Here is a 12,394-nt window from a genome sequence, read left to right on the forward strand (position 1 = left end):
CTAGACTTTTTAGCATTAAATATCTCGATTATTTTGAAAGCTGTCAGCTAATTAAAAATAGATTTAAAACATTGCAGGGGCATCACAAAGCACTTCTGCGAACTAGATGTGACTTCCAGGACATCATCAGTTTGCAACCTCTGGCTAAAGTGAACACTATAACAACAATATAATAATGGCCCACTTCACCCTAGGGATACTGGGGGTGTAGGCCAAACCTGGGGCCTCTCTTCTTCCACTGTGACTCTTAGACAGAAATTCTGGCACTTACATAGGAACACAGGAGACCTTTGGAGCCATCAGCACTTAGAGTGGGTGAGATCGCCAGAGGCACTGACCAGACATCAATCTCCAAATCAACATGTCCGCCATTCAGTTCAGTGGCTCAGTCGTGTCTGAATCTTTGTGATCCCATGGACTGCAGCACGCCAGGCTTCCCTGTCCATCACCAACACCTGGAGCTTACTCAAACTCATGTCCATTGAGTTGGGGATGCCATTCAACCATCTCATCCTCTGTCATCCCCTTCTCCTCCTGCCTTCAATCTTTCCCAGCACAAGGGTCTTTTCCAATGAGTCAGTTCTTAGCATCAGGTGGCCAAAGTATTAGAGCTTCAGCTTCAGCACCAGTCCTTCCAATGAACATTCAGGACTGATTTCCTTTAGGATTGGTTGGTTTGTTCTCCTTGAGGTCCAAGGGACTCTCAAGAGTCTTCTCCAACACCACAGTTTAAAAGGTCATGTCCCCCAGGCTCCAAGCTAAAACCTGGGCCCACTGAGGCAGGGCCCCAAGATTAAGGGCAAAATTAAAGGGAATCTGCTGTAAAAAGCAGGGAGACCAAAAGGCAAATTGAGTATCTGGACCCAGCATGCTGAGTGAGGGGCCAGAGGAAGCAGCTGCACAAAGAGCACCAGTCTCACCTGGGGAGGGGTGGTGATGGAGGGCAGGGTCAGAGGGTGTTCCCTGGAATGTGTTTTGTTTACTTCAGTAGTTTTAGTCGCAGGTAAACAAAGGTGGGGGCTTTCCTGGTGGCTCAGATGGTAAAGAATCTGCCTGCAATGTGGGAGACCCAGGTTTGATCTCTGGGTCAGGAAGATCCCCTGGAGAAGGGAATGGCTACCCACTCCAGTATTCTTGCCTGGAGAAGTCCATGGACAGAGAAGCCTGGTGGGCTACAGTCCATGGGGTCATAAAGAGTCGGATATGACTGAGCCACTAACACACACATACACACACACACAAAGGTGGAGGGAAGACTCTGTCCTGAGGTTGCCTCCACAGCAACTTTTGTGGACAAGAAGTGGGATCTGAGATGGCAAGGCCTCTGGTCATTTGGGGTTGGCTACTCCAGGAATTCCAGCCATGGAAGTCTGTGGGTCTTCTCAGGACTCCAAACCTCTTCCTTTTCCTGGCCCATCTGGCTGCTGCTCCCTCTGCTTTTCATATGGTCTACTGGTTAAGGCTCTCACTTCCTGGACTCCTGCTGGTAAAATTTCTATCCTTTGAGCTCAGCCTCCACTATGAACTGCCCTAGTCTTTGCTTGTAATTCTACACTTTAAGAGATAATAAAGCATCTACTTTGTGTACAGGGTCCTGTTCTAGAACATGGGGACACAGCTGTGAATATTCAGACAAGGTTCTTGCTCTCTTGTGGGGAGAACAAGAACACAAGCAAGATGGGCTCAAAGTGGGCTAACATGCCGAACGTGTTATAAAATAGAATGGTGAAAGAGTGATGGTAGGAGATAGACTGGGTGGTCAGAAAAGATCTGGATGACCATGACTGGCTAGGTGAGGATAAAGATGACCATTCCAGGAGGCCTGAGCAGCGGCAGGTGCTGGACTCCCACAAGCATTGGGAGTAGAAAGGGAGGTTGAGGCCAGGCTGGGGGTAGGGTGAAGTATGGGAACAAGCTCTAATTTGAACCTAAGACTTATGACAGGCTGATCTGCATTGCCAACAAGGTCATCTCCCTTGGTGTGAAAGTGAAAGTCACTCAGTCATGTCCAACTCTTTGCAACTCCATGGACTGTCCATGAAATTCTCCAAGCCAGAATACTGGAGTGGGTAACCTTTTCCTTCTCCAGGGGACCTTCCCAACCCAGGGATCAAACCCAGGTCTCCCGAATTGCAGGCAGATTCTTTACCAGCTGAGCTGTAGAGGAAGCCCAAGAATACTGGAGTGGTCCCAAGCAAGGATTCAAATGCAGCTCTTGCCACCCTTTCTCACAATGACTGTGAAGACAACCAGCTTCTGTTCATCACTCAGCAGTTCCAAATCATACCCTACTATGATTTAATTGAACACACAGTCTCCGTCCAAGGGTGCCCCTGGGACACAGGAGCTGGGCCTTTCATCCAAGTTTGCTCTATTCCAAAAACTTCATGTTCTTCCCACAATATGCCCTCTCTATCTCCTAAGAATCCACACACACAATGAAAGCACACTGCATGAGCTTGCCCAGCTGGTCAGGCTGGCTTCCTATGAAAGTTTCTCCAAACTTTAGGGGCTTAAATAAGTCACATCTCTTTCAAATTCAAGCTTAAGTGGAGAGCACAGTATGACATCAGAAGGGGGCTGGGATTTGCTTCATGAGGTTCTCCACCATATTCCATTCTACTTAGGCAGCTGGAAATCAGAAAAGCGGAGAGAAAGAGCAAGTCCCTCCTTTGGAGGGCAGAAGCCAGAAACTTTGTTCACATCTCAAGCCAGCACTTAGTCAGATGGTTACATCTTGCTGCTGCTGCTGCTAAGTCGCTTCAGTCGTGTTCGACTCTGTGTGACCCCAGAGACGGCAGCTCACCCGTCCCTGTGATTCTCCAGGCAAGAACACTGGAGTGGGTTGCCATTTCCTTCTCCAATGCATGAAAGTGAAAAGTGAAAGTGAAGTCGCGCAGTCATGTCCAACTCTTAGCGACCCCATGGTTACATCTTAGGGCACTTTAGTTCTGTTGTCACCTAAGAACCTGGTTTCTGTTTAATACAGACAAAGGAGACAAGGGTTATGGGGGAACAAATAAATGTTTCTGGATAACTTTTATACTTTTTTCCTGATTATGAGAGCAATTCATACTTACTGCCAAGAAGGGTGTAAAGACAATAAAGTTTGCAAGTAATCCCAGAGGTAACTGTTTAAAATTTATAAGGTCATGTCATATACCTATTTCTCTCATAACAATGTAAGTCTCAGTCTTCCTATACTGATAAATTTAGGTTTACATCACCATCATATTTATTCACGGAATGTTTAAGAGATGACCTATGATGACCTGGGAGACAACTTGATTTGTATTTATTTGATAGCTAATAAGATTGACAGTTGAACTGACAGTTTATCTTTTGTTTATATTTTAATGGGTCATTCACTTTTAACTACTGATTTGAAAAAAATCCACTTTATATATTAAGGATTAACATTAACAAACACTTATATAATGCTTTTATTATCTAGCATTGTTCTAAGCACGTGTAAAGTTTACTCATTTAATCCTTACAATACTATAAGGTAACTGATGTTGTCATCTCCATTTTACAGATGAGAACCCAAGACAGAGAGAATAAGTGGTTTGGTAAGTCCATAGCTGTCTAGTTGGGAAGAAGTAGAATCAGGGTTCAAAGTTAGCAGCCTGGTTTCAGGTCCCTGCTCCTGACCACTAGACATTCTAATTAATGTTTGTTTGCTATGTATTATACAAAATTGTTTTTCCAATTTGTCACTTGTCTTTTAACTTTAAAGGTTTTTTTTTTTTTTATTGTGTTTTCACTCATATGGACAACTCTATTAATCTTTTTCTTTATAGACTTCAGCATTGTTTGGTTGGCCTTCAAGGGTAGAAAATGAAGCACGGATTGGAAAGTAGAGCATAATATAATTCATATATACTTTTTCAACCTTACTAACCACTTGTAGGTGAACATGTGAAGAAAACGTCACTAAAGTTCATAGTGCTGTGGGGTCGCTGTTGTGTAGCTGAATCCCATCACCTCTCATCTCAAAACTGAACAACATCCTGACCTGTTTCCTTTCTGCATTTTCCTCCCACCTCAGCCTACATCATTGATACTGGTTCCATTCGACAGAATTTTTTACACTCCCAGACTGCCACACTCCTACTGTGATAGGTACTGGGGACAGACAAGGATGAGGACTCCATCTCTCTACAGCGTAACTCCAGCCAGCCCAGTGGGCCTATGCTCTTCTTTCTGAATACATCTTCTTTCTGTAAGTCCTAAATCATGCTCATCTTTCAGGTCCAAGTTCAAGTTTTGTCTCCTCATCTCTTGTTCATTTCAGCCCACAAAATTAACTAAGTAACCCCTTTGGCATTTTTTGCATGCACTAAGACGAATACTAGCATAGTGCCATCTGAGATCATAAATGTAGACGCACCAGGTAAATTTTTAGTGCTGTTAAAAACAGTTCTGTTATCCATGAGAATGCGTTTTGTCTTTTTTTAGTATCCTGTGCACAAAGTAGCAGTGAGTTAAGAGAAACAGTGAGGTGCAGGTGGTGGACTCCCAGCCATAAAGAGATCTGAAAGGGTACTCAACCAGTGCTTTCCGGAGTTTGGAAAGTTATAATCGGCATGGACGAACCATGTTTTAAGCTATTATTAAGTTAGGAAAATTATGGATTACTTTGAAAAAACAAGAATCTTCAAAACCTGGGGCAAACGGCGGACAGGACTGCTTCACCTACTTGCGGGTAAACTGAGGCAAAGCGGGTCGGTCTAAGTCCTCGAGGGGAGGCGCGGAGTGGGTGACGGCGAGCGGGACAGTCCTTTGTGAGGCTTGCGGTACACTGTCCTAAAGCCAGAGCGCGGCGCACCGCAGCCCGGCGCGATTTCGAAGGCCACGTGACGGCGCCGGTCCTTCACAAGCAGAGGCAGGATTCTGCGCCACCACTCTCCCAGCCGTCCAATAAGAAACGGGGAGCGGCAAAGTGGGCGGGTCCCGGGCGGGTCCCGCCCGCCCCTCCTCCGAAGGCCGCCCAGTACGGGGCGGGTCCAGATGCCGTCTCCAGTGGGGTCCGGCCAGCCCAACTCGGCTGAGGCAAAAGGGCGACACACACGTCAGTCAAAAGGTCCCGCCAATGAGTTCGTGCGCTGCTCTCGAGCCCGCCCCTGCCTCAGCCTCCCGGCGCCCGCGCTGCCTTCCCTCTGGCTGCTGCGGCCCGCCCGCCCGCGCCTCCTCCATCCGGGTCCTCGTGTGCAGCTCTCGGGTGGCGGCGGGTGGCGGCGGGCGGCGGGCGCGAGGGCTGGGCTGTCCCCGCGGAGGGCAGCGGCAGGCGGCGGCCTCCTCCGCAAGCCTGAGGTGGGTACAGAGGCGGGACGGCGAGCGCGGGGCCGCCATTTTCCATCTCTCGGACCCCCCCCGGCGGCGGTGGGAAAACGGGAGAGTTGCGAACCGGTTGGTGGAGGCCTGAAGGGCTGGAGCGAGCTGGGCAGGCGGGTTGAGAGCAGAGGCCGCAGTAGGTGGTGGCGCGGGTGGGGGATGGGCGCCGCGTGGCGTGGTCGGTCCCAACCCCCTCCGCTTCCCGCCCAGCGCCTCACGGACGGGGGGAGGGGTCATTCTTCACATTCTTCACCCCGCCCCTCCCCCAACTTCAATCAAACTTGGGCGGGGGAAGTCCCGCCCCCGCGCCTTGCCCATTGGCCAGCGTTCCCTCCCGCTATGGCGTGACTGGCTGTGGACAGCGCCAGGTCCCCTGACGTCACTTCCGCTATCAGGTTTGTGGGCAGGGGAGACCTTGGCCTTGGGGGCTGGGATGCCAGAGGGAAGGTAGGAAGTGCGGGGGAGGGCCGGGACATGCGGGCGGGCAGGCTCTGGGCTACCTCGCTGCTGCTAATCCGCCGGCCTAACTCAGCCTCCGGTCCTGGAGCAGCTGTGCAGCCGGTCCACCCCTGCGGCCGTCCTTGGCAGTGGAGAGGGCGGGCGGGAGGAAGTGGGATCCCGGGGGGACGGGCTCATGCATGGCGACCTGGGCCCCAGCCAGCGGCCCCATCCCTGACTTGGGGGCTGCACACCCTGGAAGCAGGTTGGCTGATGCACGTTCCTGGAGGATTCCGGTGTGAGGAATGCGTAACCTTTATGTCCTTGGCTAGCGATGGCCTTCAGTCTTTCCAACTTTTACAGTACGGCCTGGCCCCCCTGCCTCTGTGTCAGAGGTCAACTCTAAAGCTTTTTAAAATAGACTTCTCGATTTTGAGAGGGCTGGCAAATGGGAAAAGGCATCGGGGATAGTGAATGTTGAATTCTTTAAGTAAATCAGAAGACTGGATGAGTTTTTTTTATTTGTAACTTTACTGATGATTATTTTCTTGGCACGCAGTTGCTAGAGTAAAAACCTCATTTAGCAGTCCTCATTCATTTCTGATGGCCAGAAAATCACGCACTTGTTTAAAACGTTAAATTTTAAATTGAAACGTTGTTCAGAAAGTATAATAATTGTCCTTTGTCCAAGTTTTTCTGCTGTATGGCAGTCTGATTCGTTTATAGAATATTCAGAAAATATATGTAGTTAAGTAACGTTTTGTAAGTTACTTCGGTGGTTTTTTGAGGGTGTTTGATTTACTATACCCAGTTATGTAGTATTGTGAAACTTGTGAACTTTGAGAGTGGAGTGGTTAGCATTAACTAGAATTTCTTGGTTTAGAGTACAACACACTATAGATATTTGTGTGCTTTTTCTTTGAACAGTTAATAGCTTTGTAGTGGAAATTGATGAAAATGAATCCTAAATCAAGTTCTTCAAACTGTAGGTCCTGACTTACTGGGTTATGAAATCAAGTCAGTGGGTGGTCAGAATTTTTTAAAAACAGAAAATAGTATCAATAGTTTGTTATATGAAACTGATGATTCTGTTGTATAATGTTTATTCCTTCAAAAATACTTCTCTGAAGATGAGTATCAAAAAAGTTTGGAGAACATTTCTTCTAATGCGTTCCCCCCCCCCCCCATTTATATCACTGGTCTTTAAGGAGTATTAAAAGTGGCCCTGATTATTTATACTTGGTGGAACATGTTCCTTTCACTTTTGTTTTCAGGAGCTAGCAATCAGTGGCCAGCATGCATTTTAATCACTTAATGTTTTTAAATCTGGAGAAGCTTTTATTTAGACAGTAAAAGCTCTTCACCCCAGAATATTAACTGATGAATGATTTTTCCATGTACATGCCCAGGTGGCGCTAGTGGTAAAGAATCTGCCTGCCAGTGCAGGAGACAGTAAGAGACGTGGGTTTGATCCTTGGGTCTGAAACATCCCCTGGAGGAGAGCATGGCAAGCCACTCCAGTATGCTTGCCTGGAGAACCCACGGACTGAGGAGGCTGGTGGGCTCCATTGGATCGCAGAGAATCAGACACAACTGAAGCCACTTAGCACAGCACAGGATGAGAATTTGGATCCCCAGCAATGAGTTGTCAACATTGCCCTAATGTGACCTCGGGTGGAATAAAGAAGGCTTGATCACTGTATGATCTTTGACTGTGGGTGTACTAAACATTGCACAGTCACTTAGGATAAAAAGAGAGCTACTGGCTTTTTTATTTTGCTTTATATTAAGTCTTTGAAATCCAGAGTGTCTTTTACGGTAACAGCACATCTCATTTGGAGCTAGTCACATTTCTGGTGCTCGAGTGACATGTGGCTACTGACTACCACACCAAATGGATAGTGGATTGCTTAGCTGCTCTTCAGAAATTGGCTTTCTCTGGCTAAGTGTGTTTCAGATTATCAGCTGAAAATGTCCCCTCTGTCTGTGGCCTCATCTCAAATGTGAGGCAGTTTCATCAGTTGATTTCTTAGGCTCTTTCTGGGTATAAGGTTTAAGGACTCTGAGGCAGATGACAACTATGCTTTCATTAAGTATCACTTTTGCTTCTCTAGGAATGTTTTAGGAGATTTTGAATGATTTGTTTTAAAATAGCAGATATTAATGATGATGTTCCTTTAATCTGCTTTGTGCCAGTATTCATTATGAAGTTAAACTACTTGTTCACTTGGCCGTTTCTTCCCTTCTCCCCAGTTTTTTAGTCAGTTATAGAATATTTTTCTTGTACATTGTAGACTAAGGATACGGTTGGTTATAGTAAACTGGGGAATCTGGATTTAATGACAAGAAGCCACCTTTTCTTGACTTTGGGGATTGTGTGAATTAAACGGTGACTTTTCAACCTGGGTACATATCAGTATAATTAAGGATAGGAAAGTCGAATATGATAGGATTGAGAAATAATGGTGTATGTATAAGGACCACTAAGCAGAACAAGTCACCCAAGTGGAGTACTCTGCTTTACCCGAAATATTTGTGTGCATTATAGGGTGTGTAGCAGAATATAGGGAGGTAGCTTAGAATGTACTTAACAGCAGGGATGTTGGCCCTAGATTAACAATTTGCATTGCAGAATCTTCAGAGGAATATTGGGAATTGAACTGACATTTTTTTAAATTTCAGAATTTAGATAGTTTCATCTAATCTAGAATGCCTTATGTTGTGTGTCTAAGTGAATGAAAGGAAATGGTCCTTTTGGAAAACATGACCTAGTACTTAGCTTTTAAAACTTAACATGAGTCTCAACATGAGTCTCAGGCTTAGTGCAGTATTTGGTAGGATAACAAATTTAGTGGATGTAGCTAGATTACTGTGGTGATCATTTCACAGTTATACAATAACAAATTACATTGTACACCTGGAACTAATACAATGGTATATGTCAATTAGACCTCCATTTAAAAAAATTCAGCCCCTCTCAAAAAAGAAATTAAGATCTTAGATTAAAAGTGGGTTAATTTTGTTAGTAAAACTTAGTTATAGCCAAAAACTTAATCTTGTCAATTTCACTTGTCAACTTAACCTTGATGGGGCAATCCATGGCTAAAAATAATGCCTATATTCTGCCAAAGGAATCAAAATACAACTGGAGAATTTGTATATGTATTTATGTTTAAATATTCAGCCATCATCATCAGATAATTTTATTAATATTCAACTGAGTGTTTGAAGGAAATTGTATTAAGTAACCAGTGTTCTAATTTTGATTTGTGTTTATCATCAAGTGAAACTTGGTGATGAGACTAAAGGAAATGCTTCGTTGTATTTGTATAAAAGTTTGACAAAAAAAAAAAATGTTTAGTCACCTGTAAGATGGCATGTAAATGGAGATGGAAATATGTAAAAAGTAGAACTTTAATGAGCTACTTTGTTTATAGGAGTATGTAAATATAAAAGGTGAGAATATTAGATTGCTGGAGAAAACAACATTTTAGCTCAGAATATCAAAGTGTTAATAGATATTAAGTATGTAGAAAAGATGGGGTATGCCTGTGTTTGGACTAAGTAGGAAAATTGATAAATGCAAAGGTGGTATTGATATATTTTAATTAATATGTAGCCTTTAGAATATATATTCAAATGTGTTTTTAATGCCATGGCAGTTAACATTCTTTTGGTTATAGACTTTTTTGCAGATGTGGCAAAAGCTATGGAAACTTGCAGAGAAATTGTATATACAATTTCTGGTGGTTACTGAAGCTGGTTATGGATGCAAGTTAAGAACTCTGGCCAAAGTTGACTATACAAGTATATTAAACTATATGATGTCATACATTATCGTTTACCAAGATATAAGTGAATATTAAAAGTGTTAGAAACTTTTATATAAATATAGATAAACATAAATAAGTAGATTGCCTTTTCACAGGACATTTTAAATTGATGCATGATTTAATTGAAGATAAGTATTTTTGACTGTCACAAGTATACCCAAGAAGGTAAAATAACTGTCTTGCTGTGCGCTGTGTTCAGTTGTGTCGAACTCTTTGTGATCCTTTGGACTGTAGCCCACCAGGCTCCTCTGTCCATGGTATTTTTCAGGCAAGAATATTGGCATGGGTTGCCATTTTCTCCTCTAGGGGATCTTCCCAACCCAGGGATTGTACTTGCGTCTCCTGTGTTGCAGGTGGAGTCTTAGATTTTTTAGTTTCTCAAATAGGTTTAATTTATTAAGAAAAATGGTTACCATTTGTTGAGTATGTCAGCTAAGATGTCATTAAGATGGATCACTAAGATGATCTGTGTGTGTTCCTAATCTTCAGAACAATCCTGTGAGGTGTGGATGTTAGGTTCCAACTGGAGATGAGAACTAAACCTCAAGGAGGTTATTTAACTTGAAAAAGAACACAGCTGCCACGTAGTTGCCTGACCTGTAAACTCCTTTCCTGTACTGCCATGTTGCACAGAAACATTTTGTGCAAGTTGAGTTGAGACTTTTGGTCACTAGGGTATTTAATGGGGAGGGGAGGAGTTCAAGCTCCAGACTGAGGTAGTAAGTGAACAGGATAGAAAATGCATGTAAAATTGTGTTACTGTTAGAAAAGAAAATATGTAAAAGGTCACATTCGGATAGTTTTAGCTGATAGTCTTGTCTAAGAATGTTTTAGAATTGTCTAATACTGATGGTTGTAGCTGAAAGTTATTGAGCATCCACTCTGCACTTGGTATACTTTGTGGTTTTTGTATTTTATTTCTAATTCCTCTTAACATCCCTGTAAGATTTGTCTGATTTTTATGAGTTGAAATAACAAAAGCTGAGAGATTATCACTTGATGTGTCTGAAGACAAGGTAAATGAGAAACCGGGATTCAAACTGGATCTCTGATTCTGAAATACGCTTTAGAGGGAAAATCTTAAGGAATGAAAACACGTTAGTCAGCTACATAACTTCTTTCTCCAGCCAAAGATTGTATAGTTGTGATCAGTGTGTATGTTGAGTTTTATTTAACCTTTTTCTTAGTGAACATTTCCATGGGTTCTTAAAATCCATAAATTCTAGTTTATGGATTGTATTCTGAAAGCTTGCTTAACTAAACATTGCTTCCTCTTTGCTATTAGATTTTAGTTTCCAAAATTTGCTGTAATCAGAGTTAATCTGAAAAACTGAAGATTGAAAACCATCAGTGGATCATAAAGTCAATATATGTGTATAATAATGTATAAAATAAAAGAGTAGGAGTTAGTGTTCATTTGTGAACAGTATTGAATATTAGTATCTTACTATATTAGTTTAGTATTTGGCTTCCCTGGTGGCTCAGTGGTAAAGAATCTACCTGACAGTGCAGCAGACATGGGTTCAGTCCTTGGGTTGGGAAGGAGAAAATGGCAACCCGTTCCAGTATTCTTGCCGGAAAAATCCCATGGACAGAGGAGTCCAGAGTGTTGCAAAGGGTTGACACAAATGAGCACAGCACAGAGTCAGAGATGACTTGGTGACTAAAGCAACCGTAATACTAGTATTTAGTGTTACATATGTATAGACGTGTATGTGTGCTGTTAAGTCACTTCAGTTGTGTCCAACTGTGTGAACCCACAGACGGCAGCCCACCAGGCTTCCCCGTCCCTGGGATTCTCCAGGCAAGAACACTGGAGTGGGTTGCCATTTCCTTCTCCAACGCATAAAAGTGAAAAGTGAAAGTGAAGTTGCTCAGCCGTGTCCTACTCTAGCGACCCCATAGATTGCAGCCTACCAGGCTCCTCTGTCCATGGGATTTTCTAGGCAAAAGTACTGGAGTGGGGTGCCATTGCCTTCTCTGGTGTATGTGTGAGTACTGTTTAAAAATACAAAATATTTTTCTTGTGAATTATGAATGGTGATGCTACATAGTAGATACCTGTTTGCTGTGCTGCTCACCCATAAACTCCCAACTTAAATCGTATGAAATAAGCAGGCCACACTTGCCAAAGTTGAAAAATGAATACATTTTTAGATTCAGTGTTTATTTAATCTTAGATTCCTATGTTTGATGAAGATTCAGACGTTTTAGATGAGAAAACTGGGCTGGGCTTGAGGGTTGTGGTAGAGGTATCAGCTGGTTTTACTGTTGGCTGTCATTTTAAAAGTAAGGACTATGCTGGTTCAGTATTCTCACTCACTGATACTTATATTTAAGATATGGCATTGTATATTGCATTATTACCCTTCATAGTAGACCTAAAATGAGAAGATGAATTTGTTCATTAATTTTCCAGATGATAGATGTGAAATGATGCTTCAGAAAGTTGTCTTTATGTAAGTCCTTGTGTGTGAGTGTACATGTACTTGGACATAGATTTTAAGGTATAAACTGGCTCTTTTAGAATAGACCTGCCATCTGAAAATGGGAAGTTGGCACCTGAGATCTGCTGAAGAGTAGAAGAACTTGATGCAGGGTTTTTTTTTTAACCCCCACTGAAGTTAATAATGAATTTTTAATTTTAAAAATATATATTCAAAATTCATGTATTGGATTTTGAAAACTTTATTAAAAGTTAAGAAAACAGTAGATATGTACTCAAATTTTCAAGCCCATTACTTGTTATATTCTGCCAAAAATGGAATGGAGTGGGAGATGTAAAC

The 12,394-nt window shown here is 43.0% G+C and overlaps 1 long non-coding RNA gene across 1 annotated transcript in view; it reads right to left on the reverse strand.

The window, feature by feature from the left end:
* LOC133253054 (uncharacterized) overlaps positions 1-9,198 on the reverse strand; it is a 76,711-nt gene extending 67,513 nt beyond the window's left edge. The window contains exon 1 of the long non-coding RNA XR_009738157.1: positions 4,703-9,198. This is a non-coding gene — a long non-coding RNA (uncharacterized LOC133253054). The remainder of the gene's footprint in view (positions 1-4,702) is intronic.
* Positions 9,199-12,394: the final 3,196 nt, after the last annotated feature.

Source organism: Bos javanicus, chromosome 8, assembly GCF_032452875.1.
Source record: "Bos javanicus breed banteng chromosome 8, ARS-OSU_banteng_1.0, whole genome shotgun sequence".
NCBI classification, from domain to species: domain Eukaryota; kingdom Metazoa; phylum Chordata; class Mammalia; order Artiodactyla; family Bovidae; genus Bos; species Bos javanicus.